Genomic DNA, 26,732 nt, shown 5'->3' on the forward strand with positions numbered 1-26,732 from the left:
GATGTAAATTACCTTAAAAATTAAGCAGATTTCCTCCAAGACCTTGGATCAATGCAATTCTGCCCATGAGAGATAATCGCAAATCTTGTCAGAGCTGTTAGTTTGCTTTCAAATGCTGATGGAATGAAAGTGTGCGTGATTTGTTTATGTAATTTTGGGCAGCAGGTAATGTATTAATGAAAACATCTCGGGCAGCATTGAAAATGGTTGAGATTTAATGCACTTTATATGATCTCATGATCAAATAACTGACAAATACGTTGCCATGATCAAATAACTCATTGAGTAAGATATTGAGAAAGATGATCAAGATTTTCAAGGTTGCGTTTTGGGTGTGATGCAAAGATTTCCAACGATCGATCGACAAAATATGTTGTTAATTATACATCAATTTTTAAATTTTTTATGTGATCCAAGACCTACAATTGGCTATTAAAATAAGATTCATCTCTACATATAGCAATCAATCTTTCTTTACTAAATTAAAAACGTATCCTCCTTCCCTCTCACCATCACAAACAACTTCTACGTACAGGATTTTGAATATTTAATTTTAGCAATGATCGACCACAGTGGGAGTCGAACCCACGACCTTTTGATCCGAAGTCAAACGCGCTAATCCACTGCGCTATGCGACCTAACTGACGACCGAATTCATGTTTTTGAAAGCAGTTTTATTAGATGGAATGTAACCACTATCGCTGTCATAGACAGGTAGCTATCACAACTGTAATAATATTTTTATAAATAATTATACTTAATATACTAGCTTTTCACACATTGCCGTCTTAGCTCAGCTGGTAGAGCGCGTGGCTTTTAACCACGTGGTCGTGGGTTCGATTCCCACAGACGGCGGAGATTAGACTCTGCACGATGCTTCAACAAAGCTATATAACTGTTTAAAACACAGTTAACAGAAACATCAATTACAAATTCTATAATTGTGAAATTATGTTCATATAACAATCAAATAATAAAGATACAGATATACAAAACCACATATCTTAACTGACCATTGAGAAGGATTTGTTGACAATCACCTTGGAGAAAAGAAAGCCTTCCTCTCCTTTTCTTGTCTCCTCCAAAAAGAAGAAATTGGACTTAAAATGGGTCAAGTTGCTATGGAGAAAACAATTCACACTGTTGATGATGTTGAGATTGATCATATCGAGGGGAAAAATGAAAAATGTCTGGGGTTCTACCTCTTACAATCTAGTGGTAGGTGGTATGCACAATTGGCTAAGATCGCTTTCAAGGGTAAGTGTCTTGAGTCAAAAGGAAAATAACCTATTTATGACGAGGAGGTGGTGGATTTTGTAGATGATGAGTTTAACCCCCACACTATAGAGGAGAGTATTGGGGACAATGGCCAAAGAGAAGAGGAGGTTGTAAGGGATTATGCTGAAGATTCTAACATTGATAATGAGTTGGTGAATGTTGAGGAAGAGTTTGAGGTTGAAACCGGTGAGGAGGAAGTAGATTCCAAGAAGGAGGATTTGATGGGAATAGGGAACTAACTCGAGACTAACAAGGATAACCGAGATGAGCTTAAAGTTCAAGATGTTGACCACCATGTCTGTATATCTACTCTAGAGTACAAGATAGAATTAGTTAAATTTGTTGACAAATTTTACATGATGGAGAAAGCCCCCTACAACATAATCTCAATGACTAATGGTATAATGCAAAAAAAGAAGTGATGAGTATAGTGTCTAGACAATCATAGATTAATAAGTAGAAAAACAAACAAGAAGTGTAGGGAAGAGTGGATGGACTCTTTTGATACTCTCATAGAGAATTGGAACCTTATAAAAGGTTCTTTGGAATGATGGGTTATGCTACTTTTTTGTCGTTTTATGTTTTCTTGTTTTGTCTATCTACTATTCAGACCTACATACCTAGTTTTTTATTATATGGCCTATGTGCCCTCTAATACTATTAAGATATAGTTTTAGTATCAAGTTTTCATGCCTTCTCTTTAGATTTAGGTGTTAGCCCTATACCACGTTTCATTTTTCATCTTGGTTAGGGCTTATATGACCTTTAGCTTTTAGTTTTGATGTTTTCTTGCTAGATTTTTTTGGATCAAGGCCCTCTCGTTTCTTATATAATAAAAAACAAGAGGGACTATAGTTACATTTGAAATAATAAAAAGTAATATAAGATTCTTCAATATCCTCCTCATTATTAAAATAATTATAATTTTCATAATAAGTCAACTAAGGACTTCATATAAAAATGTCATTCTATTTGTGCTCTATTTAATTTAACTTCTACTATTTATTATAATCTCACCTATCATAAACAAAAATTGTGATAGTTAGTTCTCTCATTATTCACTATCTAAGTCTATTCATGAAATTTGAAACCATAATGGGTATCCACCCAACCAGCAATTAACATTATTTAAACAACATCAACATAGAAAAAAAAAATCATGAATAATTTTTCCTTATCCATTTAGATACAACTCTAGGAAAAAAAATTGGGCTATTTGTGGAGGTATGGGAACCCTAGTCTAATGCAATGTCTTGTTACTTTGTTGAGATTATCCTTGTGCCTTTTTATAGGCACTTCATTTTCAAAAATGGTAGAGTGATATAGATCACATTCATTTAAGGAATTCACCTCTATTTCACACTTGTTGCATTTGATTTGTTCCATATTATATTAGAGAGAATGAAAAGCTTGGGTCCTTTGGATATTGTAGACACCTAAAACTTGCACAACTAATTAAATGAATTTTCATTTAATCGTCATTTATTCGCCTATTAATTAGACTAAGGTTTAATTAATATCCCTATTCTTCCAATCAACCTATTAATCAAATTAAAGATTTGATTAAAATCATTTTCTTCTAGCCTAACATATTAATTAAACTAAGGTTTGATTAAGTACCCTTTAACCATTTAATTGAATAAATCTTATTTATTTAATTAAAACCCTATTTTTCACTTTTAATTGAATTCGCATTTGATTAAAATCCCTTTGCATTTAAATAAATCATTATTTATTTGGGAATAGTCCCCCCACTTGTAAAATCCTACAAATGCAAGTTACACCTCTTTTGGCTAAAAATCTTTTATTTAATCTAAAAATGTCTATTTCCCTCCACTTGCATTCTTCTACATTTTCCATTAGCATGCTAATATTCTTCTATAACCCCTCTAGTCCCTCATTAACTAGCCTAATTCCTCTAATCATGTCACATCCCTAAATTTGGGGGACTCACTTCTTCAAATTTGGGGAAAGTCTTCAAAATGTGTTGAAGTATTTAGGGGAAGAGCACCAGTAGTCGTGCACCCTAACTTCGCACTTTTCAAAAGTCGACATAACAATGTCGAAAACATCTAAATTTTTTATAGCACCTTCTATGATGAGTTAACTACTTATAACTAAGGTTTCGGGTCGTCATCATCATTTTTGATAGGTTTTTTAAACGCATTTATAAAAAGTGTTCAAAATGACCATTTTTGAACCCCCTACCAATCATAGTGAATTAGCACACCCCGTCTTTAGTTACCTTTGACCTAATAGTTGAACATATTGTCACCTAAAAAATTCACCCCCTAACACATATGAAAACAATTAACATTATATGGTTGTACATTGTGTTATTAATAATTAAATAAAATTAAATCATATCCATTTTTTACTCATCGAATAGTCAAACAATTTCTATTAAATAAGTGAATGAATACAAACTAAAAACTAAATAAAACTAACCTAATACCCTACTCAACCCTAATCTTTTCTATCCTCCACAGCCTTCCCCAAACGTTGCCGCCATTGTTTGCGTTTCAAGAGCATGCATCTTCTGTCGCCACAAGAGCTACCATGAACAGAGACGTGGCAACCAGAGCGACCAGGCCAGGGCATCCATAGACGTGGCAACCAGAGCGACCACGACAAGGCATTCAGAGACGTGGCCTAGGAAAGACGTGGTATAGTATTTTACAACCGTATGTCATTTTGACTGTATTTTACATGATATCCTTCTTTGTTTTTTAATTTTGACTGCATTTTACATTTTGCAGCTCTCTCCTCAGTGTTCCACATACAATGTCGGTGGCATGGCTCATACGGTGGTATGGCTCGTATGGTTGTATGGATCCCTATAGTTTGCAATTGTGTCTGTTGACACAAGAAATGAAATGGTTTGCAACCCTTTCGAGCAGGTAAGGTCTTTACAGGTCTTACGGGACAATGACCCATGTTTGAATTCGAACATTTGTGCAATCTTTTTCATCTTTACCTGTCATTTTCCTCTGCATAAGGCTATTTACCTGGCAAAAAGCTTTGGCTAGGGTTACAAATTTCTTGATGTTTATTTTTGTCTCCTTCTATGCATTCTTCTTGCTATTTACTTGCCAAAAATCTTTGGCTAGGGTTACAAATTTGTAAAAAAGATTTACTTTTTCTGAAGGGTTGCATTTTATTGCAGTGGGTTGTTCAGATTTGTAGCAACTCGCTGATATGATGTTAGATATATGTGTGTGTGTGTGTGTGTGTGTGTGTGTGTGTGTGTGTGTGTGTGTGTGTGTGTGTGTGTGTGTGTATATATATATATATATATATATATATATATATATATATATATATATATATATATATTTATGTACGCATATGTATGTATGTATATATAAATGTATATATATACATGTATGTATATATCTATCTGAATGCCCTACCCTGGTTGCTCTGGTTGCCATGTCTCTATTCATGGTGACAAAATGACAAAGTAGCTCCTGTGGTGGCAGAGGATGCATGCTCTTGAAACGCAGACAATGGCGGCAACATTTGGGGAAGGCTGTGGAGGATAGAAAAGATTAGGGTTGAGTAGGTAATAGGTTAGTTTTATTTAGTTTTTAGTTTTTATTCATTCACTTATTTAATAGAAATTGTTTGACTATTCGATGAGTAAAAAATGGATATGATTTAATTTTATTTAATTATTAATAACATAATGTACAATCATATAATGTTAATGGTTTTCATATGTGTTAGGGGGTGAATTTTTTAGGTGACAATATGTTCAACTATTAGGTCAAAGGTAACAAAAGATTGGGTGTGCTAATTCACTATGATTTGTAGGGGGTATGTGCATGTGCATGCGTATGTGTATGTATACACATCCATACATATGTACATGCATACACTCATACATACGTAATGTAAATACTTTCCATAATATTTGTTGCATTGTTAGTATCCATAAACATACACATACACATACATATATACATACATACACTCATACATACGTAATGCAAATACTTGACATAACATTAGTTGTAGTTTTAGTATCCATAATAGCAATGCACTCATTGCACTGATATGCAGATATTACAAAATGTTGCACCAATTCATTGTATTGATATATAGGTAGATAGATATTACAAAATGGCCCCATATCAATTGATATTACAAAATGGCACCAGATATTGCAAAATGTCCCCAGCTTATATGCACTGCAAAATGGCCAGCCTACACACTACACAATGTCTACTTTGACTCCTACATAGATTCATTCTATTGATATATAGATAGAAATTACAAAATTACTCCACATCAATAGATATTATAAAGTAGCACCACATTCACTATATTGACATAAAGATATTGCAAAATCTCCCCAGCTTATATGCACCGCAAAATGGCCAACCTACAAAACAAGATTTGCAATGCAATCCAAGATTCTGAATTCAAGCATGCAGCATTGATTAGTTTCATCGGTTCACCATAAAGCTAGGGAAGGGTTCTGGCTCCTCCACAGGCCTTCTTGTAATCATTTTTTCTACAACAGTTGCATCTGGCTCCTCCATAGGACTCCTTGTCATTGTTTTTTCTGCAATAGCTGCATCAACCTGTGGTGTAATAGGAGTTATACTACTAAACATATTTTCATCTAGCAGTCCACCAAATTGGAATTGTTTGATAGGAGAGTGAGGGGGGCTATGACTAGTTGGAACATGGATGTTGTTAAGGGTAGCATACGCTGGGGTTAGAATATTGTACATATCTCTCAAAATCTAATGATGGTCAGGTAGGGGAGTTGATGGAGTATTGTTGTGCCCTGCCCTGATTGCAGTATGTTCTAAATTGTTATGGTAACCAGCTTGGAGGTTACTAAGAGCAGCATATGCAGGTGTTAAGATATTGTACATGTCTTGTAAAATTTGATGATGCTGAGGCAATGGTGTTGATGGAGTACTCCTCTCCCCTACAATAATTGCAACATCCTCGTTCACTTGCTCTTTTGCTGGTTTCTTTTGCTTGCACATCTACTTTTGTTTCTTTTTCAACTCCCTCTCCTTTTGTTGTTGTGCCCTTTCTTCTTCATTCCTCTACTTTATTATTTGTCTTTCAATCTTTTCCTCATCTTTCCTCTTTCTCCTTGCAATTTGTTCAAGTTTCCTTGCCTCTTTTTGTTTTTTCTTCCTTACTTTCAACTCTTCAATTTCAACTTTTCTTGCATCTTTTTTCTGTTCTCGAATTATGTATTCATCAGAAGTAAGGATTTGAGATTTACTACCCAATTTAAGTGCATTATTGTTAGAAAGAAGACTAGACCTATTTCTCACCCTTTCAATGGGTAACTTCAGAAAAAAATTTAAAGAGCCTTAACTGCATAACATTTCTTCAGCTTCATCTTCTATCTCAAATGTTGCAGTTGTCTTCAAAGAACCTTGATTGTGTCCATCCTGCTCATCCTCTACAACTTCATTAGTTTCTAAATTTGAATTCTCCCAATCCATTGTATTAGCATAATAATGAATGACCTCAAAGCTAAGCATTGGAGGTGAAGGCATGGATAAAGAAACTTCTTCATTTTCCATGTCAATCTGTATTCCTAAATGTTTTGCTCCTTCTTTAATCCAATTAGGCTGTTCAAACTATGATGGTAAACTGAAGTCTTCATGTATGCCATTTTCATATTGTGTTTGGCTGATATGACTTGGTGAGCATGTGCTTTCAGTTGGTTCTTCTGTTTGTTGTGCTTCCAATTCTTTCATTTGTTTCACACATTGTTCCAAACACTCTTCCACTTGTGCCTCTCCATAGCCAGCTAATCTTAAGATGCTAGTAATGCATGCAGCATCATTATCATCTTGTAAATTGAATGCATCACTTGGTCTCATGTCATTACAAAGAGCATCTTTATTTAATGGCCATATTCTGGTCCTTCGAAAACCAGCTATGATGTTTTCAGATGTCAGGGCAAGTTTGAATGATTTACTTGCAAGTTTTGCCAATTCAATTCTCCTTATTTATATGTGTGGATGTTTGGCCATCCATTTTGACCTTTCAGATTTGAAATGTGCCTTGAATGGAGAGAACACACTCACATCTAGAGGTTGCAATTTGTGGCTGGTGTGGGCAGGCAATGTTAGAAAATCAATACCAAGAGATTTTGCTTCATGGATTGTAGTCAAAGCAACATGGCTTCGATGACCGTCAAATATAAGGAGATGTCTATTTGTGGGTGAAACTCCACCTGGAATAGATCTGGCAAAGTGATATAGCCAATTTAAAAATAATTCTTTTGTCATCCAAGCATGTGGTTGTGCAGCCATACATGCTCCCGGTTCACAGTTGGCAATGTAGTTTTTAAGCTGTCTTTTGGCCTTGAAAAGATAAAATCCTGGAATGCTATGACCTGCTGCATTAACACAACATAAAATTGTTATCCACTCTCTACTCTTTGATAAAATGTGTGGGACACTTCTACTACCCAACTTTGCAATTACTCAGATCCCGCAGTTCCTGCCTGCTTGCACACCTGTTTCATCACAATTCCATATTTTTGTTGGTCCGTATTCAGAAGCATTGTACAATTTCTCCAGGTTGTCATAAAAATATGTCACAATACTTGGTCGTAGCATTACTGCTCTATCCCTGTCCAGACCCTCTGTAGTCCTTATTGTCAAATCTGGATGGCATTTGCGGAAACCTGTCCACCATGATCTGCCTGAGAAACCATTCTTGAATGGATTTGGCCTTGTTTCACATATATGAGCTACATGTGACTTTAGCTAAATGATCTCTAATCCGTGACCAAGTTGCGCCATATCTTTGCACCAGTCAACAATTTCTAGCTCTTCTTCCAACGAAATGATCATTGGTGGACCTCTTCTTTTTGTTGTTGTCAGCCCTGAAAGCCAATATGTTAAAGTGCTCACAGGAATTCCCCACTTTTTCGTAGCTACTCTGATGGAATATGAATTTCTTCAACATCTTTCATAGCACATTCCATGTCTTCTTTTGTCCACTGACCGTTATAACTGGATTTTTTATCTCCATGATGTTGAGAAGATTGTAAAGGAGTGTTTGTTCTTTCTACATTTTCATCTGCAGTATTACAAGTTATGTCATCCTGAGGTGGATTAATTGTAGTGTCGCCATCTTTATCCTTCACCAAATGGAATTTAACACCATGTGGGTAACGGTTTCTCAACATTTGGGTTGTTCTTTTGCTTCTTCTCTTTCTTGTCGTCTTTCCTTTTGCCTTTCCTGTTGTTGTTGCCTTACCTGTTGTCATAGTGCCTGAACAACAATAACATCAAATATTACACACACACACACACACACACACACACACACACATATATGCAAATATGTGTGTGTGTGTGTGTGTGTGTGTGCAGATATATGTATGTATGCATGCAGATATATATATTTTGTAACTAAAAATACTGTGTATATATATATGTACATTAGGTGAACTATGGAATATAAGCTTCTGGAGCAATATTGTCTTTGACAGCAATTTGAACTTTTACTGGAATGGATGGTTTTGGGAGTAAATAACATCAAACAATATATATATATATATATATATATATATATATAGGTAAACTATGGAATATATGCAGATATATGTATGTATGCAGATATATATAACAAGTGAACTATGGAATATAAGCTTCTGGAGCAATATTGTCTTTGGTAGGAATTTGAACTTTTACTAGAATGGATGGTTTTGAGAGTAAATAACATCAAACATTAAGTACATACACATTTGTATGTATATATGTATACTGTGAAACTAAACAGTAGTAAGAACAATAGTAATAATATATATGTATACAGTGAAACTAAATAGTAGTAAGAACAAGTCAACTGAACAGTAATGAAATAGATATATGAAGATTAATTATATATATATATATATATATATATATATATATATATATATATATATATATATATATATATATATATATATATATATATATATATATATATATAAACAGTAGTAAAAACAAGTCAATTGAACAGTAATGAAAACAAATTACCTAGAATTTATGTTAGCATAGTGCCAGCCAAACAGTAGTGAAAACAAAATACCTGAAATTTACACAGTCAAAAATTATATAAACAAACAAAATACCTTCAATTTATGACAACATAGACTAAACAATAGTGAAAATGAAAACACAATACAGTAGTGAAAACAAAGTACCTGGATTTTATGACAACACAAAGTAAAAAATTACATAAACAAACAAAATACCTTCAATTTATGACAACACAGAGAACTAAACTAAACAGTAGTGAAAACAAAATACATGAAATGATAGACAACTAAACTACATGAAATGATAGACAACTAAACTAAACAGTTAGTGAAAACCTTCAATTTATGTTGGCACACGATCATATATTATGTGCACACAAACAAAATACCTTCAATTTATGACAGCATAGACAATTAAACTAAACAATAGTGAAAACAAAATACATGAAATGTATGACAACACACGATCATATATTATGTGCACAGAGTTAGTCTGCAACAAGAAGTAATGTATGCAGGAATGTGAGTGTACCTAGAATTTATGCTAGCACAGTGCCAACCAAACAGTAGTGAAAACAAAATACCTGGATTTTATGACAACACACAGTCAGAAATTATATAAACAAACAAAATACCTGCAATTTATGACAACACAGTCAACTAAACTAAACAATAATGAAAACAAAATACCTGAAATGTATGACAACACACAATCAGATATTATGTGCACAGAGTCAGTCTGCAGCAAGAAGTAATGTATGCAAGAAATCTTGATTATTTATTGAACAAAGGAGGAATGTGAAGGTTTTACAACAGTGCGGGGAGAATGTAATTGTAAAAACTCTCCTTCATCGTATGCTACATTAATATGACTTTTTTCCCTCCTTTTTTAAAATCTTATTTGATTTGTTTGATCTATGGCTATTTTTTGATCTTGCTTGATCTATGGCCATTTTATGATCTTGCTTGATCCATGGGTATGGATTTCTGCATTTCTATTGGATAAGAGTACATGAGGTGGATTTATGGGAGGTAAATTTTTTATTTTTTTTGCATTAATTGTTTGTTTTCAATCGAATGGAGAGCCTCACAATTGCTCTATTTAATGTTTCAGGTACCAGATTTGGTGGTTGCAAACTAGAATTTGAACATTTATATCCAGAAGCTGGCTATTAGATGATGAGAAGTTGAACAATTGTGAATGAGTGATGGGATTGTTTTGACTCACAAGTTTGTCAACCATATATCAGTGATTTGACACTTTATCATGTAAAATTGTACAAATTGTAATATAATATTTTATATTTGTTTTATAAAATTGTACAAATCTTAATATAATCATTTTACAACTGTATTTTATATCACATCAAAAGTGTGCTAAGTTGTAGGGATGTTGTTTTAATTTATTTAATATGAAACATGTATTGAATGTTTTTTGTTTAATAGTTGAATGAAATTTAATAAATCAATGATACATGCCATAATAATTCAAACTGATTTGATGTATTGCAATTATTAATATATAAAGACACAAAAACTGATATTTTTTTTTTTCAAAGAATAGTTTTTATTTGTACAATTTTTGGAACAAAAGGTATCAACAACCCTCACAATAATTGGTACGTGCTCAACTACTGGGTCCTTTCCCCTACCTTCTTCAACAGATTAACTTGTGGAATCTTCCAAATTTGTAAAGCTCTTACAAAAGCCTTGAAGGTTATCTAACTTTCAACAAGATTCCTTTCTTTAAAATAAGATTCATCTCTACATATAGATATAGCAATCAATCTTTCTTTACTAATTACTAATTAAAAACATATAGCAATCAATCTTTCTTTACTAATTAAAAACGTATCCTTGTTCCCTGTCACCGTCACAAAAAGCTTCTTCGTACAAGAATTTGAAGATTTAATTTTAGCAATTACCGACCACAGTGGGAGTCAAACCCACAACCTTTTGATCCGAAGTTAAACGCGCTAATCCACTGCGCTATGCGGCCTAATTAGTTAATTATTAGCTAAACTTTACAAAGATTGGATCTAAACCGTCGTAATATTTTTATAAAATATTAAGTTTAATATATGAAAATTTGATAAAAGGCCGTCTTAGCTCAGCTGGTAGAGCGCGTGGCTTTTAACCACGTGGTCGTGGGTTCGATTCCCACAGACGGCGCTCAAAAAATTGTCGATGATAACACCCAGAGATAAAAACGCTTTTTTTTGGAAAATTTTCTTCTGCTGGTCATATCAATTATTAGTTTTGAGTACTGTTCACAGCTTGACGTTGGAAACTCCTTTGAATAGAGTCACTCCACCTAGGTTTATCCGTGGTTAATGTAAGTACAAAAGAAGTTTTCTTCTGCTGGTCAATACGAGTAACAAAATGGTTCATAAAATTTACAAAGAAAATAAATTATATTAGTTGTTGTTTTATTGTATGTGTTATAGTTGTATATGTTTTAGGTCAACTTATATTAAAATATAAAAGAAAAACACTCTATGTATGTTGGATTGTTTAGATATTTAAATTCTTCTATTTCGTAACACTTCACACATCTTTTGAGTATGTGTGATTTTCTTAAATTTATCATAAAATAAAGTAATTATCAAAACTAATAGAAATATGAATTAGAAATTCTATAATTGTGAAATTATGTCCAAATAACAATCAATAACACATAAATTCTTTACCAAAATCAATCACAATACAATTCTTTACCAAAATTTGGAGTCCACATAAATACTCTATTAAGACTACCAAATTGTGCCAGTTGTTGTGCTCTTAAGTTCCCCTTGTGTATGAGTTAGGGTTTTGAAATTTTGCCTAAATATCAAAAGGATTATTTTACTCTTGACTTGTTACCCTTTCGTTATAATAATGCATTGACCTGTTGGACTGGTGGTGGGGGCTCTTAGTTATAACTTTGAGTATGTTTCGCCATCTAGCAACCGACCCCTTTGCGTTAGGATCTTGAGCATTTACCGGCTTCGATGTTTACATAAACCTAATGTCAAAATGTCGATGTGTTTATATATTTACCTAGCTAATGACCCCGTCACCCCTTAACAACTTACAACATTTTGATATGTGCAAAATTGGATGACTCAAGTGAGCCTTGCCCCGCAAGTGAGTTTTGGCATATTAATATCCATCTACGAAGTGCAAAGCTTAATGCACATATTACTCTGCAAGTCCACAAGTGGTATTTGCAGTTAATTTTGGGACCTGCAAAGTTGTGGGTGATAATTGGTAAGTAGTGAATAAGTAGTGTTGGCTACTCTGCAAGTCCATAGGTGGCAGAATGTAAAGCAAAATATACTTGCGGAGCTACGGAAGAGGTCCAAGGCAATAAGGTGGGCCCGGGAACATTGAAGCAGTGTTGCCACATGGACATGAATGTGCATAGTGGACGTGATGTTGACTGCCACTGCGAAGATGGACCATCTAGTCATCTAAAGTCAAAAAAGTATGGAGACTGTTGAAAGGATTTGAGCATTAAAAGCATTCCTTCTAGAGGCCCGTAGTAGGCTGCTATTTGTCATGGTGGTATTAATTCATCTATAGAGTTATCAAATTGATAAGTGGGCGCTCATATGAAGAGAAGGCTTCAAATCATCTATAACAACTACCACTTGTAGAGAATGAAGGAATATCTGATTTTGTCGGCAGCTTAAAGTTTTTTGTCTTATAGCATGTCAGTCAATTACTTACTGCTCGATATCTTTTGCAAATGATCTGAAACTTGTTTAGCTCCCTTCATTCATATAAAAGGGAATTCAAGATCATTGCTTAAGAGTTTTGAACTTTTGTATTGAGCAAGTAAATAGAAAAATGTTGTCTGAATCATAGATAGAAGATGTAAATTGTAATGTCTATTTCATGAGCAAATGTCAACCAGTTTGTGCAATAAGAATATTATTGTCATCAAGTTGTCTCCATATTTGTATGATTTTGATGAATATGAATTCAATATATAGGATATATTTGAATTTGTCATCTCAGCTTCCCTGATATTGTGTTGTTTGTTCATTGTGTTGTTGAGTTAAATTACTTTGATCAAACAACTGTGATTCTAAGTGTACAAGGTGGATCTGTAAATATAACTTTATGACAACAAGAGTGGGTCTGTTAGTGTAAGGAATTAACATATTTTGAATCCACTGGTTGGAATCTGTTTGATGTTATGATCTCCTTTATAGTTTTGCATTTGACTCTATGGCCCATAATTAGGCACTAATCTATCATTCAAAATTAATGCATTCTTAGAAACAATTCATTATTCAAAATTTTCTTTAAATTTATGTCATAGGAGGAGTAATATAATAGACTTTACTCTCAATTGTGCTAAATAGGGTTAAATAACTAAGGATCTAGCCAATTCAAGGTTAAATACAGACACCTTGATTAATTTATTCATTGAGAGAAATCTGCATTATAGGAATATTTATGAATATTTGTGCAAAACCTCAAAATATTGCAAAGGGTCACCCCCCTAGGTCTTGCAAAGCCTAAAGAGTAGGAGAATTTTCAACCTTTTGGTTGAAGTCTTGTTCATTGGCCAAATCCACCTCTCAGTCTGAGCATAAGAAAGTAGCTACTCTTTAGGATTTAGTGGATCTGTTGATTTGGGAACCAACATACCTTATCTTGTTTAAGAACATTCTATTATGTTTTAAAGCTGAGTGGAAAACAAAAAGGTTATAATTTTGTATCTCATTCATTTCTTCTCTATTTCTTCTCTAGATAATCTGGGTCCTCAATGGATAATTCATATGTATTGACATTTTGTTGGCCATTGAAAAATAAATCCTTTTCTATGTTTATGACCACAAAGCATCTTTGTAGTTATTTCACTAGCCAACAACATACATTGATATATAAAACAAGTAGTTTCTAGTATTAACAATTTTTTGTCTCATTATCAATTGCATTTGTTGCTACAACAAGAGAAAAAGAGGAGAGACATGGTCAACCCAAACAATAAGGTTTGAACCATAAAGCTAACCTTCAACCTCGATGCCTAACCGCCCAATTTCCCTCTTGCTTTCCTTTTGGACATCAGGAGTCGGGGATTCATCTTAACCCTTCTCATTTGGATAGAATTGAACTGAACCCTTGAAGCTTGATCTCTGATTTTTGTCACCACCTTCCTTTGGCCTTTCGAGGGTCAAGGACTAAACTTTCCCCTTAACCTTTTCAACTCGAAAAATATTACAAGGAAAGCCCAACCCCCCATCACTAATCTCCTTCTACTCCCTCATTCCTCTCTTTTGACCTTCAAAATTTCAAAGTCTCTCTTCCTTCTTTTTTCTTTAAAATGGTGGATAGTATAACCCCAATGCTCAAACCCTGACCCTATTGGAAAAATCCTAATAATACATAAGAACATACCAGCACATGTGCTAAATGTAACAATATTTTTGTCACATCAAAAGTCTAAGAGCGGGAAAATAAATAAATAAAATAAATTTCCAAGTCAGCCTTCAGAGATGTCCCCCCTTACTATCATGGAATTTATTTTCTAAGAATAGTTGTGTTTGTAAAGAGATTCATATAGATTAATTAATTGCATACTTCGTAGCTTAATTTTTTGGGTGTTAAGTTTAAAGTTATCTTAGGGGCATAGTTTCTTTTTAAAAAATATCAATCGCTTGATAAACTCAAAAGAACACATAGACTTGTCTCTGAACTTGTACATAAACATGGTCTTATTTATTGTGCAAATGTCTTTTTTACTAGACTAGATTAATGTGAAGATTATGGTGCAAGAACCTTATTGATTGACCACTCAACATTTGAGAAAATGTATTATTAATAAATCTATCTACTAACTTTATAATTCATGACTATAATTGTCTTTTAACTTATAAAAACAATTTTAAGTTTTTTGAAAGGAAAAGTTTTTTTTTTTCTTTTCAATTTAATAATATTTTAGTAACAAAAGGATGTACTTTCTAAGACTTATAAAATTATCTTGATTATAGAATGTTAAATAGATTCTTTGGTCAAACAATTTATTCTTGACATCATCTTAGAAATATCATCAACAATTTTACAAACACTTCATCATATCATACCTAGAACTTAGTCAAGTATAGAAACTATGTGAAAAAAGATAAGACTTCATAAATGATCTAAGCTAATTTATCATCTAGATCAATTGAAGTAGAGACAAATTTCATATAAAAACATAATCAATAACAATGAAATGTACCAAAAATTGTATGAACTCTATACCACAAGGTATATTATTATCACTTACCAGAAGATTCTAATTGTGTTGTACAAAGTGGAACTTGGGGAGTTCACTTTGTTTGAGTTATGGGTGATTGATCAAAGTATTATACGAACCCATGGATATGATAATATATGAAGGCTATTTATAGGTGGTTCATCAATTGAGGAAACAAAACCTTATCTTAGGACACCTCCTAACATAGCTCTAAAGTTTTGGATGTGAGATAGTTGAATATGAACATTTACGTTGGTTTTTTTCTCTTTTTTAATCACAACTCAAGAATCTAGCACTCCATTTTGCTTTCCATTCTTCATAAGAGATTAGGAAAAGGTTCAAGAATATTAATTAATATGTCTAGTCTAAGTGAGTTTCATGTGGTACAACATATGAATGTACTTTAGAGTTTTATGATTCATGTGACCTATGTATTAAAAAGTGTCATCTTCAAACAAATATACCATTATATAATGTATTTCCATTTTGAAGGGGGTTTAATCTATTATTAGTCCCTGCCTTAAGCAGGGAACTAATGTTTTCATGTAACTCAATTAGTTTGTCAAATGAAATCAAAAATATTTAATTCTAAAGTTTTAAGTATGATTCTTTTCATTTTTTTTATTTTTCAAATTATTTTAATTTTTTCCTAAAAACATTATTGGCTGATAGAATTTTCCTGGGGGCTTAAATAAATTTTCAATAACAAAAAATATAGAAATTAGTTGGCACTGTGCTTACCGCAAGTGCTCTGTACAATTTCATTAATGATTTTGTAACTTGAAACAGGCATTTGTACAGGTTTTTTAATGACTCCAGTTGGCATTCGTGGCAGTTTTAATCTGTGTGTCATTCATTAAAAAAACTACACTGTGTTCATTGCTTCTACAATTTTGTTGCATTCTCATTTGGCAGGGTGAAAGACTTAAGGAAGCAGACCATTTTGTTTGCGAAAAGTTTCCTAAGAATACTGCATAAATACAGGTATGATTTGTCAGCAATTCTTAGTTGCAGAACACTACCATTGTTTCTCTGTTTTTGTTAGTAAAAAATTTCATTATTTGTTTTTTAATTAAAACCCCTATTTTTTTTATTGCTCAACTTCATTGTTATTACTAATGTGGGTATTTTCCAGAATCGCTGATTATTGCCTGAGACTTTCATTCATTTATTTGTTCACTGACAGGGGTTTTAAAGAACAGTATCCAGACTTTTTTGCAGGAGCTTTGTTTACTGTGACTTAATTTGAAGAATTTTCATTTAGTTTCATTTTCATTTTCAAGACTTTTGGCTCTATGGCCAATGCATAGGCTAAGGCTACTGATATCCTTCTGCACAGACACTTTGTCCTCAATGTCGTTCTTGTGTTGAGAAAAATTCTCCTTACAAAATCATAGATTTCTCACTTGAAACGAAGCAGAAGAGCGGAAATGTTTTTTTTTTTATATTCCGTTGTCCACAAAATTCGCCACAACAATGGCAGGAATTTGAGGTGTTTCTGTAATGCATATGAATTTTTTTATCTAGCAAATCAATATCAGATTGGACAGTTTTGTTGTCCACTTGCATTAGGGATCTTTATGAATTTTGAAAGCCGCGATAAAGAGGAATTTTTTTAGTCTGCACACCACTACAGGCTGGTCTTGTTACCCATTAACTACTCTTTGATCCCAACAAACAATTTCGAGGGGCAAACCATCATCCCACCAAGTCAGCCATTCACCTATCAAATATTTGTAGGGAAAATTCTATAATCCTATTCAATTTGACCCTTCCATTGGTGTGCACTTATAGGTTAAAGCTCAGGACTCTTTTTTGCAAATGTAGATAGAAATCTGCATAATACCAATTCCATTCTTATTTCCCTGCAACTGGTAGGGGTTTCACCTTCAAGGTTGTTTGTGCAGTTGCAACAAATAACTCAAGACAAAATTTGTGTGTATATTACAACCATTGCATTTCATGGCAGTTACAAAACCTGGGCATGCTCCATTTTTTCCGTTTGCATAATAGTATTACAGTATCAGCATGGCCTGTAGCCTTCTTACATTGCCTACTGGTGCACTAGGCCTATCCTATGCATTCCGTGTTTATTTTTCAAATTCATTTTGTACTGACATTTTGCATTTCTAATTGAATTTGAGGTCTTGTATCGAATATTGAATGAAGTATTCTTTAAATGAAACCCGTGTGAATTTGATAGGGATAATAGCTATCCTTGTTGAACGGAATCATAGGATTATAAATTTATAAATTTAAGCAGAATACAAGGACACTAGGGCTCATTGAGATTGAAGTTGTGTAATTATTTTGCAAGTGGGTATGATAAAAAAATCACAATGGAGTAAAGTGGATTCCTGAACCTTCCTCTTTTTCCTTTTTCCTTTTTCCAGTTGGCTAAAACTTGAGTGAGCATACATCTGGCTTTACCATTCATGGAGTTTGATAGGGATATTCAGTATTTTAATAGTTTTATTATGCAACGCTTTTTGAATGGATTCGGGGGCATATAAATTTTAGCAGAATATAGGGAAACTGGGGTTCACTTTCCTTGAAGTTGTGTTATTTTTTTTTCTTTATTATTAGACAAGTGGGTTAGGTAAGAAACACCCAATAGAGAAAAATGGATTCCCAAACTCAGCTTTTCTTCTTTGTAAAGGATAATATTGTGATATGAATTGACAATATAAATGTGTTTTTGTTTGGCAGGGTATCCTTTGCACAACACAGTCTTACAAATTTCACATGCTTACTGCTCAAGGTAAGTAACTATTTCTTAAAGTTGTTTCTTTTTATTTGTTCTTCAAACATATATGACCAAAATATTAGGCTTTGTTTTTTTTTCATCTAGCCTAGGTAATAATTCACTGAGATGGAGTTTATTCATTTGTAAATCCTAGAGTTCTTGTATTCTGTAAGAGAGAGAGATTGTTGAACAAGTGTAGTGTAATTCTTTTAATTTTAATAAAGAAATAGATACAGTTTTTAAAGTGATATCTGAATAGTAGTAAATTTCTCTATGTCTTTTGAAATTACCTTAAGGTCATATCTTTGCTTCTACCAGTGTTGATAAGTTAGAGAGATGTAGCTTTCCATGCTAATTTGATAGGTGATGTGACACTTCTGAGGTATCAATAACAGTACATAATAGTTTTCTCCCTCAAAGATAGTTCAATATTAATGTGAAGCTCTTCAACATTTAAAGTTGTTTGAAGACAATAACAATACACAATGGTTTGCTCTCTCAAAGATAGTTTAATATTAATGTGAAACTCTTCAACATTTAAAGATGCTTGAAGACAACTGTAGGCTTCAGATAGCTCATCTTGTAGTGTACTCTAGTTCATTTCATGTCATGTTGCTTTCTTTGCCAAGTTAATTGGTTTAGATAAGAAACATTTTCTTATTTATCTTTTACCTTTTGCTAGGATTTTCACCAATTGAATGATTTCATTCAATCAAGAGCATTAGCATAATTTCAATGTTCTTTTCCAAATAAAAGATAAGATATTACATAGTTGTTAGACCATGTATCCCAAATTAGATTATTTTTGTTTTGTAAATAACTAGTTAATTGTCTTTCACAACAAACTTTTGATATTATGCTTAGTTTTTGTAAATCCAAATCTTTTGCACTATTCAGTTGCATTCAGAACCCGCATGGTATTACACACCACACTTTCCAAACTGCCACTTTATACTAGTTTTGAAAACTAGTTCTTAGAACACCACAACCAGTTATCAGTTTTGTACCAAATATCAGTTGTAAATTGTTTTTAAAATCATATTATATATGTAATTTTTTTAACAAAGATTCCTGCAAGCAGTAAAGTGAGAAAAGTTGTTACCTTTTCATATGTAGTATTATTTATTTTTATACATTTTTTACATGCTCAAAGTAACTTTATACTAGAAAATTGTTCTTAACCTTTGACGGTTCTCATGACAACTTATATTTGGATATGATTTTTTTTGTTGTCCACTAATACATGTCTGTAGCTTTCTGTGACACATCACTGCAACTAAAGTCAATAGCATTTTGTGCTATGCCTATTTATTTATTTATGCCTCAAAGACTATAAAGATAAATTTCAGTCCATGTTCACCTACATGCTATTTCAAGAGAATTAAAAATCTTTTCTTCTCATATTCATACGGTTTTTCTTATTTTGATGCCTTCAGTTTAACCCGTCAATCTTAATCCACCTAAGCACAAAAAATACGGAGTTGAATAATCAGGATGTTAAGCTCTAAATCATGAGAAAGTTTGAGCAATCTCAATTCGACTATGATTTTACAGCATAGTACTGATATTTCTTCATTTCCCATATTTCATTTTCTCCTAGTGCCCACAATCTCTACCTTTCCCTCACCAAATTTAGCATAAGGCAGGGACTCTAGCTGTATATCACAGCTCTTGTTTTATTTATTAACATTCAATTTGAAACATCATAAGAAAAGTATTTGCAATGTATATCAGGGCTATCCATAGGTTGATTGATTAATTAGTATTTTAAACTCAAGAACAATATTGGCCAATAAATATAGTGTAAGTGTTGAAAGGTGTCTTATTAAAAAGAGTGCTTTAGTTGGTCATACCTTGCACATGTATAAGTGAATACTTGCATTATCTTTTTGTATACACTTAGGTGTATCTGTAGCATCCTAAAATTGCACCCTTTACAATTTTGACCACATTTGGGCCCCTCACCTTAGTGTTCTCATCCTCACGCTTGATCTGGACATATTTATGCCTTTGGCATACCATAAATATCATATTTTCTTCTTGTAACTTGCTGGGACCCATTAACCCTATCCCAATTTGGGGTAGGACCAAGGCATGGCACCTTGGTCCTCATTAGGACCATGGCATCCTCCCTAATTGGGACCTAATTTGAACCCTAGGCCCTATCCAAAATTTGAGCGAGAATTACTCCTCCATGTTGGCCTATGTCAGAAAATTGATATGTTTGACAACATGAAAGTACATAAGGAGGTCTTCCCCTCTCATTTGGCATAAGATGAATAAGGCGATAAGGCAAGGATAAGAGGGAGAAATACATTCAAGCAATCAAGCATTGAAGCATTCATCATCAAGCATTTGTAGAGGTCTTCAAGGCTACATATTCTTCATCTATCTATTGTGGAGCAACATTACATCATTTATTTGCAAGCATGTGTGTGTGATTAGGGTTTTGTCATGTTCATGCCATTTTCATACAACATATGTGATTACATTCAAGAAGTAAAGCATCATCATCATTGCAGATCCGAGGTATACCTTTCTATCATTTATTTTAAGCATTTGCAATATTTAATTCAAGGTTGATTCCAAACTAGGGTTTGACTTAGGCAAACCCCTATTCCCAACCCATTTTCCCCTTCTTTCTGTGTGCAGGAACATGTGTGTAGATGTACTTCTCAAAATAAGCTTCAGACATAAAGACAAAACAACCCTTTTTGATGTGTAGAAAATTTGGAGGACCGTGTTGTTGCGTCACGGTCCCTTCTTTTTTTGGGGCATTTTCATAGGGTAGATCTGAATCAGCTTATATTACTCAGATCCAGGTGCATGATAAAATCCCAAACCTGTAGCTCATTACTCTCTCAATTTTGTCTTCAATTTCAACACTTTACCCTAAATCAACATTTCAACTTACAAAAGAGGGAAAAACACATCATAATCAGTCAATCCACTTAGTATTCAATCCTTATTTGATTTGTGACTGAATCTAGTGAATTCCTCCCCCTCAAAAAAATTGATTTGTTGATTTCTCCTTCTATGTTGCAAATTGCCAAATCAAATTTTCACCTTTATGTGTATCTAAAGGACCCAAACTTTATGTTCTCTCTAGTATAATATGGAACAAATCAAATGCAACAAGTGTGAAATAAAGGTGAAATCCTTAAATGAATGTGATATATATCACTCTACCATATTTGAAAATGAAGTACCTATAAAAAGGCACAAGGATAATCTCAACAAAGTAATGAGATATTGCATTAGACTAGGGTTCCCATACCTCCACAAATAGCCTAGATTTTTTTCCAAGAGTTGTATCTAAATGGATAAGCAAAAATTATTAACGATTTTTTTTTTCTATGTTGATGTTGTTTAAATAATGTTAATTGTTGGTTTGGTGGATACCCATTATGGTTTCAAATTTCATGAACAAACTTAGATAGCGAATAATGAGAGAACTAACTATCACAATTTTTGTTTATGATAGGTGAGATTTACAATATATAGTAGAAGTTAAATTAAATAGAGCACAAATAGAATGACATTTTTATATGAAGTTCTTAGTTGACTTATTATGAATATTATAATTATTTTAATATTGAGGAGGATATTGAAGAATCTTATATTACTTTTTATTATTTCAATGAATTGAAAATATTTATGTAACTATAGTTCCTCTTGTTTTTTATTATATAAGAAAGGAAAGGGCCTTGATCCCAAAAGATCTAGCAAGAAAACATCCAAACTAAAAGCGAAAGGTCATATTAGCCCTAACCAAGATTAAAAACGAAACGTGGGCTAGGGCTAACACCTAAATTGAAAGGATAACTCCCCAAGGGGATATTCAAAAGATAATGGTGTCGTCTGCCACTGTGAAGTTGTCTGCCGCTACCCTAAGGCCAGTTGTTGTTTTCGTCCAGCCCCTTGTTCGATCCCCTGGTGAGGCAGCTTTGCCTGGTGCTATGAATGGGGGCTCTGTAGGGGTTTCTCTTGTCGCTAATACAGAGGATGGTGATTCGGTGCATCCGGCGCCCTCTGATGTTGATTGGGTTGCCTGTGGCTTGGGGCCTGTGGCTGTTACCGTGTGCAAACCCTTGGCTTTTAGGGTGTCTGTTGATACTGAAAAGGAGATCATCCACAACTCTTTTGTGTTTGAATCTCATGGTCTGATTTGCAGGTTTTGGGGCTTTTGGCCAAGCTTTACTCAGTTGCACACTTGGATTTCCAAAAGCTAGGAAATGATCTTAAAGGGTTCAGTTAACATTTTTCCTTTAGCCAAGGGTTTTTTCATTGCTAAATTTGAACATGTAGAGGATAGATCAAAAATTTTATGAAATAATCCTTTCAGCTGGGAGGACAAATTTGTTTTGATTGTTAAACCCTAGTTCTTGGATTTTAACCCTTCCACTGACTCTTTTAATGAGATTCCTATTTGGGTTAGGCTCCCTAACCTTCCCCTTCATCTTTGGACGGACTCTCTGCTAGAGGAAGTGGGGGAGGCTTTAGGCGAATTCCTAATGATTGATAAGGATTCTTACCATATTTATCATTCTACTTATGCTCGGATTTTGGTTAACATTGATGTTTCTAAAGGGCTCCCAGCTGAGATAGAGATTGAATCTTCCTTGGGATCTTGGGTCCAATCGCTCGACTTTGAGGGTATCCCCTTTAGATGTCGAAAGTGCTTCCAGACTGGGCATGTTGCTGCACGGTGTGAAATAGATGAAAAGAAAAAAAGATTTGTTTCTTGGTGGAAGGGTGCCTCCTCAGAACACTATTTTGTTCAAAAGAAAAGTTTTTCCTAGGTGGTTGTGCAGGTTCCTCAAGCCGATGGTATTGTTCCTCTGGTTGCTTCCTCTAATTCAGATGTTGCTTCGCCTCAGGAGTGTGTGGATGCTTGTGGTGGCATCCCAACTGATTGTTCAAAGGATGTTGGATCTTCTTCTTTGGTAGATGACCTTCCTGCTTCCTAGATTGTTGCTAGATCTTTGTCTGATTCTCATATTTATGTTGTCCCTGCCTATTCGGGTGTTGGCTTTGTTCCTCCTGGTGATGGGAGGTCCTCTATTCTGGACCCATCTTCTTGGCAAAAGGCTGCTGCTAGGGTTGAGGAGGGATGGATTACCGTTAAAAGTAAAAAATCTAAATTGTCGCAGTCCTCTTTTGATATTACCCTTTGTTCCCACAAGGGTAGGTCAAATTCTTGATCTGTCCTGGTTGGGTTGGGGCTATTGGTTTTTGCAGCCCGTTGGTTTTTGTTGGGGGTCCTTCTTGTGTTGTACCCCATCTTTTGTATGGTTGTGCCGTGTCTCTTTTGTGTTTTGTTTCTTACAGTGGACTTTCAAGCTTATCTTTCGGTTCAGGTTGTAGGTCCTTCCAAAACCTGTTTTGTATAGGGTTTCAGGGCCCTTCAAAACTTGTTTTCCCTTAATCAAAAACACCTAAATCTAAAGAGAAGGCATGCAAACCTTATACTAAAACTATATCTTAATAGTATTAGAGGGCACATAGGCCATATAATAAAAAAACCAGGCACGCGGATCTGAATAGCAGATAGACTAAACAAGAAAACATAAAATGACAAAAAAAGTAGCATAACCCATCATTCAAGAGAACCTTTTATAAGGTTCCAATTCTCTATGAGAGTATCAAAAGAGTCCATCCACTCTTCTCTGCGCTTCTTGTTTCTTTTTCTACTTATTAATCTATGATTGTCTAAACACTATACTCATCACTTGTTTTTTGCATTATACCATTAGTCGCTGAGATTATGTTGCAGAGGGCTTTCTCTATCATGTAAAATTTGTCAACAAATTTAACTAATTCTATCCTATACTCCAGAGTAGATATACAGACATGGAGGTCCACATCTTAAACTTTAAGCTCATCTTGGTTATCATCGTTAGTCTCAAGTTAGTTCCCTATTCCCATCAAATCTTCCTTCTTGGAATCTTCTTCCTCCTCACCGATTTCAACCTCAAACTCTTCCTCAACATTCACCAACTCATTATCAATGTTAGAATCTTCAGCATAATCCCTTACAACCTCCTCTTCTCCTTGGCCATTGTCCCCAATACTCTCCTCTACAGTGTGGGGGTTAAACTCATCATCTATAGACTCCACCACCTCCTCATCATAAATAGGTTCTTTTCCTTTTGACTCAAGATGCTTACCCTTGGAAGCGATCTTAGCCAATTGTGCATACCTCCTACCACTAGATTGTAAGAGTTAGAACCCTAGACATTTTTTTCCCTCGATATGATCAATCTCAACATCATCAACAATGTGAACTGTTTTCTCCATAGCTTCTTGGCCCATTTTAAAGTCCAATCTCTTCTTTTTGGAGGAGACAAGAAAAGGAGAGGAAGGCTTTATTTTCTCTAGGGTGATTTTCAACAAATTCTTCTCAATGGTTGGGGTAGTGGCACCAATTTTTAGAGTTTCTTTATTAAATAGTAAGACAAAAAAATGTTAATACTAGAAACTACTTGTTTTATATTTCAAGATATGTTGTTGGCTAGTGAAACAACTACAAAGATACTTTGCGGTCATGAATATAAAAAAAGATTTATTTTTCAATGATCAATGAATGAGATACAAAATTAGAACCGTTTTATTTTCCATTCAACTTTAAAACATGATAAGATATTCTTAAACAAATAAAATATTCATGGGGTTATATGAACATAATTTCACAATTATAGAATTTGTAATTCATGTTTCTATTGGTTTCCAACGTCAAACTGTGAACACTACTTAAAAAAGAATAGTTTTATATTTGATAACCAGCTGAAGAAAATTTTCAAAAAGAGTTCTAACCAGCTATAGAGCTTTGTTGAATTATTGTGGACAATACAAAGTACGCCGTCTGTGGGAATCGAACCCACGACCACGTGGTTAAAAGCCACGCGCTCTACCAGCTGAGCTAAGACGGCTTTATTTAAAGAATTGTTATATTAATTTAAATATTTAGTAAACATATTACGACAGTTGTGAGTCATTTAATAAAATACATTATAAAAAATTGGCTTTAATTGTCAGTTAGGCCGCATAGCGCAGTGGATTAGCGCGTTTGACTTCGGATCAAAAGGTCGTGGGTTCGACTCCCACTGTGGTCGATTATTTATTTTCTAGAATGTGTAAATCTTAAAATTTCTGTGTGATGAAGTTGTTTGTGATGTTGAGAGGGAACGGGGATCCTTTAAATTAGTAAATTTCAGATGCAATGAAACATGGCCTGTTATATTTATGTCATCTCTTCTTCATGATTTTTCTATGTTAGGCACAAAACTTTTCATCTGCACAATTGTTATGTTGTTACATGTTTAAGAATTGTTATGTTGTTACATGTTTAAGTGATTATTATTGGATTATCTTATATTTTGTTATAATGATTAATGTGCTGACATATTCATTTTTTTAGTCTTTGCTTTATATATGAGGCAAAGACTAATGTTTTCGGTTTCCTAGTTTCAATTAATTGTTGTTCTGAAAATCGTGCGATAAATGTTTATTTTATGATCTATTTTAATTGTTTCATTACAATAAGTTTTCTCTCTATTTTTAAAATAGACTTACAATAGATTTGAGAACCTCCATTAATAATATTGTTCATGTGTCATCACTTCAACAACATATTGATATTTAGTCTTAAATTCAAACTCCATTAATCCACTATGTCAAGGCATGTTTTCTCACCATGTAAATCACTTGCAATTTTAATAAATACATGACCTAAATCCACTGCCTCTCATGAGTAGTCAACAATTTCAAAATAGAAAGTAACCCCAAACAAATAAAAGTCCACCTTTGAATTATTACTTTTGGCACGTCATTTTCGAAGCATTCAAAGATACTCCTACACATAAAGGCATGTAAATGTAACCTCTTGTTTGACTATTTAACAACTAAAACTAGGTACTCCTACTTGGAAGTGTAACTCCTTTTTCAAGGTGCTCTTCTATATTCTCAAAACTAAATAGTTCAATATGTTCTTGTTGATTTCGTTCTAATAATCTTGTCATTGATGTCAAAAGGATATGTATTGAAGGAAGGGACCAGTATCGAGATGGGTCGATATGACAAAGAGAAATAGAGAAAGTCTTTGAGATGCCATGAGGTTGATGAACACAGAGTAGATGTGCACCTTCGAGCAAAACAAACAGATTGTGTGTAGAAGGTAGATAGATCATGTGTAGAAAGAATAGACCTATGGTGTAATGGTTTTGACCATTTATCCCACATTGGTTGTGTGGTGGTGGTATTGAGTTCTTATATAGACAAGTGAGTGTGATTTAAGTGAGCAATAGCTCACATGGTTTTACCGCTCGACTTAGAGCGTGCTTAGTGCAAGGTCATCAGTGAGACATAGTGTTTTTGACCATTTATCACACATTGGTTGTGTGGTGGTGGTATTGAGTTCTTATATAGACAAGTGAGTGTGATTTAAGTGAGCA

At 33.9% G+C, this 26,732-nt stretch overlaps 6 non-coding genes across 6 annotated transcripts; 3 read left to right on the plus strand and 3 right to left on the minus strand.

Annotated features, from left to right (window-relative positions):
* Nucleotides 1-564: 564 nt before the first annotated feature.
* TRNAR-UCG (transfer RNA arginine (anticodon UCG)) lies at nucleotides 565-638 on the minus strand. Its single transcript has one exon. It is a non-coding gene; the product is annotated as a tRNA-Arg (tRNA).
* Nucleotides 639-782: 144 nt separating this feature from the next.
* TRNAK-UUU (transfer RNA lysine (anticodon UUU)) lies at nucleotides 783-855 on the plus strand. Its single transcript has one exon. It is a non-coding gene; the product is annotated as a tRNA-Lys (tRNA).
* Nucleotides 856-11,226: 10,371 nt separating this feature from the next.
* On the minus strand, nucleotides 11,227-11,300 carry TRNAR-UCG (transfer RNA arginine (anticodon UCG)). The gene has a single exon. It is a non-coding gene; the product is annotated as a tRNA-Arg (tRNA).
* A 100-nt stretch (nucleotides 11,301-11,400) lies between these two features.
* On the plus strand, nucleotides 11,401-11,473 carry TRNAK-UUU (transfer RNA lysine (anticodon UUU)). The gene has a single exon. It is a non-coding gene; the product is annotated as a tRNA-Lys (tRNA).
* A 13,665-nt stretch (nucleotides 11,474-25,138) lies between these two features.
* TRNAK-UUU (transfer RNA lysine (anticodon UUU)) lies at nucleotides 25,139-25,211 on the minus strand. The gene has a single exon. It is a non-coding gene; the product is annotated as a tRNA-Lys (tRNA).
* Nucleotides 25,212-25,320: 109 nt separating this feature from the next.
* On the plus strand, nucleotides 25,321-25,394 carry TRNAR-UCG (transfer RNA arginine (anticodon UCG)). Its single transcript has one exon. It is a non-coding gene; the product is annotated as a tRNA-Arg (tRNA).
* The last annotated feature ends 1,338 nt before the right edge of the window (nucleotides 25,395-26,732 follow it).

This window comes from Cryptomeria japonica, chromosome 1 (assembly GCF_030272615.1).
Source record: "Cryptomeria japonica chromosome 1, Sugi_1.0, whole genome shotgun sequence".
Lineage (NCBI taxonomy): Eukaryota > Viridiplantae > Streptophyta > Pinopsida > Cupressales > Cupressaceae > Cryptomeria > Cryptomeria japonica.